This window comes from Gossypium hirsutum, chromosome D01 (genome assembly GCF_007990345.1).
Source record: "Gossypium hirsutum isolate 1008001.06 chromosome D01, Gossypium_hirsutum_v2.1, whole genome shotgun sequence".
In the NCBI taxonomy this organism is placed as follows: Eukaryota; Viridiplantae; Streptophyta; class Magnoliopsida; order Malvales; family Malvaceae; genus Gossypium; species Gossypium hirsutum.
In genome coordinates this window covers 41,471,821-41,477,202 of record NC_053437.1, presented here as the reverse complement: position 1 = coordinate 41,477,202, position 5,382 = coordinate 41,471,821, and the positions used below count along the sequence as shown (strand labels likewise).

General features: G+C 38.4%; 1 non-coding gene across 1 annotated transcript; it reads left to right on the top strand.

The window, feature by feature from the left end:
* The first annotated feature begins 4,358 nt into the window (after positions 1–4,358).
* Positions 4,359–4,465, top strand: LOC121214364 (small nucleolar RNA R71). The gene has a single exon (XR_005909947.1). It is a non-coding gene; the product is annotated as a small nucleolar RNA R71 (small nucleolar RNA).
* The last annotated feature ends 917 nt before the right edge of the window (positions 4,466–5,382 follow it).

Below are 5,382 nucleotides of genomic sequence, written 5' to 3'. Positions count from 1 at the left end.
CTTATGGTCTATTACATAGCTCCGTATCTAACTGACCCATTTGGTTTTCCAAAATTTCATTGTTGTTGCTTGGCTTTGAATCAAAGCGTCATTCTTTTCCATGTACGCTTTCAACAAGTTCTCCAAACTGTTTGATGCCTCAGCTTGAGGTGGTTTTGAAGCTTGCTGATTATACCCTTGAGATTGGTTGGATATTTGCTGTAATAAGTTGTTGTTTGGTCCATTTCCTTGGTTGCTTTAAGAAAAGTTAGGATGATTACGCCATGAAGGATTGTAGAAGTTGGACTAGGGTCCTTGTGCCCTCCTATTTTGATATTGGTTCCCCACATAGTAGACTGACTCGGGATTTGATGGAAAATTCTCAAAAGAATGACCTTCCCCACAGTATAAATAGGAAAGTACTTCAAACGGACTTGGTGGCTGAGCTACAGAATTATTAGTACTATTAGCGGTTAACTATTTTATCATAGAGGAAATAGACAATACCTGAGCTGATAACGAAGTGAAAGAGTCAACTTCATGAACTCCAGTTATGCGTCTTCCTGAAGTTGTTTAATTTGTTGGTCATTGATAGTTATTACTCGCGATCCTCTCAATGATCTCATAAGCCTCATTATAAGACTTAAACAAAATTACATCATTCGTGGAAGCATCTACCATCAATCTTGTATGTTCATTGAAACAATTATAGAATGTCTCCAACTGGATACTGTTGCGGAAGCGACGATAATATTAATAACAATATTATCAGAAATATTTAGATAATTATTATGCCAACAATTATACTAAGAAAATTCCCAGTTAAATTGGAGGGGTCACAATGGTCCCGCTTAAAACCCAACAACTAGACAGAACTCACTTAGATATTTATAGCAATAATAACTAAATAAATATAACCAACATAAAGCTATTAAATAAAAGAAAACAAATAAGAAATAAAATACCAGAGTTTTAACGAGGTTCGGCCAATTTAGCTTACGTCCTCGGACACTACCAAATTAATATTTCCTCTAGAAATATTACAAAGGAGAAGATTTTGGGATGATACAACCAAAGGGGGAGGGGTTCTATATATAACAAACCAAACCCCCTCCATTTCTATCTTTTCCTAATGTGGGATATTGCCAATATTCAACAAATCTCCACCTTGGCGATATTCCACATCTTCGAACATCTTCTCATAACACAAACTTCAATAGTGTCTTCAATTTTGCAACCAATCGCCTTCTTCCCTTTTGGTAGTTGTGCCAGCTTCCACATCTTGTTTTTCTCTAGAGATTGCATTTCCTCTTCCATTGCACCTAACCATCTATTATTCTCTAAACTCTGAATGGCTTCGGTGTAAGTGGATGGAATATTATCAACAACTGGAAGTGCATAAGCTACCATGTCAGTGAAACGAGCAGGTTTCTGAATTTCTCGTCTCTGCCTTCTGACTGCAATTGGCTCTGATTGCTGTTGAGGTTCTTGGGTAGAAACCTCTTCCTCATCTGACTCTGCATCTGCCAATGAAGAATCACTAGTGGTACCTTTTGTGGAATTACCACACTCTGCTCAAACTCCACCTGCTGCGGAGTACACTCCACCTGCTGCGAAGTACTACTCACTCCTTCTGGATTTACCTTATTCAACATGGCAGATTCATGAAAGGTAACATCCCTACTGATTATCATCTTCTTTGCCTCTAGACACCACAAACGATATCCCTTAACACCAGCATTGAAGCCCATGAATAGAGCCTTCTTTGCTCTTGGATCTAACTTTGATTCTTTCACATGATAATATGCAATAGAACCAAAAATGCGCAAGGTGTCATAATCAGTAGCAGGTTTTCCATACCATTTCTCCAAAGGAGTCTTGCCATTTATAGCAGATGATGGCAAATGATTGATGAGATGTTGAGCGTACGTCACAGCCTCAGTCCAAAACTTTCTATCTAATCCAGCATTAGATAACATACATCGAACTTTCTCCACAAGCGTTCGATTCATACGCTCTGCCACCCCATTCTGTTGCGGTGTTCCACCTACGGTGAAGTGCCTTACTATGCCACAATCTTGGCATATCTTCAGGAAAGGATCGCTTTTATATTCTCCACCGTTGTCTGATCGGAGAACCTTAATCTTCCTTCCTGTCTGATTTTCAACTTTAGTTTTCCACTTAAGGAAAACTTCAAGCACCTCATCTTTGTTCTTCATAGGAAACACCCAAACTCGTCTGGAAAAATCATCAATAAAGGTGACAAAATAACGTCTTCCTCCAAGTGATGGAGTCTTGGACGGTCCCCATACATCAGAATGCACATAATCCAGAATACCTTTAGTATTGTGAATCCCAGTGCCAAATTTCACCCTTCGTTGTTTTCCCAGAACACAATGCTCGCAAAATTCAAGTTTGCAAGTCTTTGTACCTTTCAATAATCCTTGCTTGGCTAGAGTTTGCAAGGATTTTTCACCAGCATGGCCCAAACGCATATGCCACAGCTGTGTTGCCTCAGCGTCCTTCTTGGTACTCGTAATTGCTGCTGCTGTTGTCCCGACCACTGTACTACCTTGGTAGTAATACAGATTGTTCTTTCTTATGCCTTTCAACATCACCAATGCTCCTGAAGTTGCTTTAAGAACTCCATCTCGTATTGTCACAACTAGGCCTTTAGATTCTAACGACCCCAAAGAGATGAGATTCTTCTTCAACTTTGGGACATATCGTACATCCCGCAAAATTCTAGTAGATCCATCATGACTCCTCAGTTTAATTGAACCTATCCCGGCTATTTTACATGTGTTATCATTACCCATGTAAACAACCCCTTCATCTAGTTTTTGAAATTCAAAGAACCATTCCCGAATGGGACACATATGATAGGAACAACCAGAATCCATGATCCACTCATCTGCATATAATGTTGAAGATGTCATACTAAGAGAAAAGTCTGACTCTGCTTCACTATTGCATTCTGCAACATTTGCATCTTGCGGAGTCTTCCCTTTTTTCTTCAATTTTGGACAATCTTTCTTCCAATGTCCTTTTTCTTTGCAAAAAGAACATTCATCTTTGGCAACAGCTCGACCTTTGGACTTTCTTCTCTTCCCCTTAGACTGACTTTGCTGACGACCTCTTGTTACCAATGCTTCCACTGCTGCTTCACCTGAACCTTTCAACTTATCCTTTCGGCGTAGTTCATAGCTATACAATGCAGCAGTTACTTCATTGAAAGTTACTTCCGATTTTCCATGAAGTAGAGTAGTTTCAAGGTACTCAAACTCCTCAGGAAGCGATCCCAACAACATTAACGCCAAGTCTTCGTCTTCAAAAGTCACATCCAAATTCAACAAATCAGCCACCAGCTGATTAAAATTGGTAATGTGCTCGTTCATCGTGGTACCAGGAACATAACTGAAACGAAACAGTCTTTTCTTCATATGTAACTTATTTTGACTGTTCTTCTTCAGAAATTTCTCCTCCAATGCTTTCCACAATTTACTTGCAGAAGTCTCTTTACTGAATGTATACTTCTGCTCTCTGGAAAGACATGATCGAATTGTACCACATGCCAATCGGTTGATGGTCTTCCATTCTTTATCATCAACCCCTTCTGGTTTTTCTTCCTCAATGGCAATATCTAGACCCTGTTGAAAGAGGGCATCTAGAAGCTCACTTTGCCACATGCCGAAATGACCTGTTCCATCAAAAATTTCCACTACAAATCTCGTATTTGCAGTTCCAATCCTCGGCAAAATGTACGAAGTGGAAGTTGTTGATATGGATGGTTTTTCTTCTGTCATTTTTGCCATAGCTTCTACTTAATAGCCACCAAATGCAGAATACCCACAAGCTTTAGGAAATGTTTCTGATGTGTAAGATCAGACTAAGCTGCAAACACAGAGCATACTACAAAACCTTGGCTCGGATACCAATTGTTGCGGAAGCGACGATAATATTAATAACAATATTATCAGAAATATTTAGATAATTATTATGCCAACAATTATACTAAGAAAATTCCCAGTTAAATTGGAGGGGTCACAATGGTCCCGCTTAAAACCCAACAACTAGACAGAACTCACTTAGATATTTATAGCAATAATAACTAAATAAATATAACCAACATAAAGCTATTAAATAAAAGCAAACAAATAAGAAATAAAATACCAGAGTTTTAACGAGGTTCGGCCAATTTAGCTTATGTCCTCGGACACTACCAAATTAATATTTCCTCTAGAAATATTACAAAGGAGAAGATTTTGGGATGATACAACCAAAGGGGGAGGGGTTCTATATATAACAAACCAAACCCCCTCCATTTCTATCTTTTCCTAATGTGGGATATTGCCAATATTCAACAGATACAATGTGGAATCCCATGATGAGGACACTTACGAAGTAACTCCTTGAGTCGCTCCTAAGTCTCATACAAGGACTCATCATCCAACTGTTAGAAAGTTGTGATCTCGTTCCTCAACTTAGCATTTTTGCTGGGTGGGAAATACTTAACCAATAATCTCTCCGCTAATTCTTGCCATGTAGATATGGAACTTGGTGGCAATGAATTAAGTCATACTCATGCTCGATCTCACAACGAGTATGGAAACAACTTCAACCTTAGTGCGTCTTCAGTCACACCGGCTATCTTGAATGAATCACTCATCTCCATAAACAATCGAAGGTGGAGATGTGGATCTTCTGTCGGCATACCACTAATTTGGCCCACCGTTTGTAGCATTTGAAACATCACTGGTTTTAATTCAAACTGGGTTGCCTCAATATCTGGCCTTCTAATTCTTGGGTTTAACTCACTGAAGAGTGGCACATCATATTGTATGATGCATCGATCCCTAGCTTTAGCGATGAGGATAGGATTTCGTACATGATCGACTTCATTACCTTGGTCTTGGTTCTAATTTCCAAGGTCCATCTTGACTTGTCTTTGAGTTGTTCATTCACGTCTTCTTTGTCTGAAAGTTCGCTCAATTTCGGGGTCTACAGGGAGTAAATCGATAATTCGATTTATGCTCATAAACACCTGTAAAGAAAATCACAAAAATTAAAAAGAATAACTTAGTAATGTTAGAAATAAATCAAATTGAAAATAAATAATTTCATGAAAAAATGCCAATGACAGTAGTAAACAATCCCCGGCAACGGCGCCAAAAACTTATAACGCGTAGATTTGTCCAAGTCTACACAATCGTTATTAAGTAATAGGTAATTATCGAGTTATCGTCTCCACAGGGATTGTATTTGTGCTAAGTCACTTAATTTGTAAAATTATATTAACAATTTGGTAAATAAAAACACAATATAGTTGAGAAATGGTGGTTAAAATATATTAAACTAAATGCAATGATCCCTAATGCAAATTATCCTAAGTATGCAAACTAT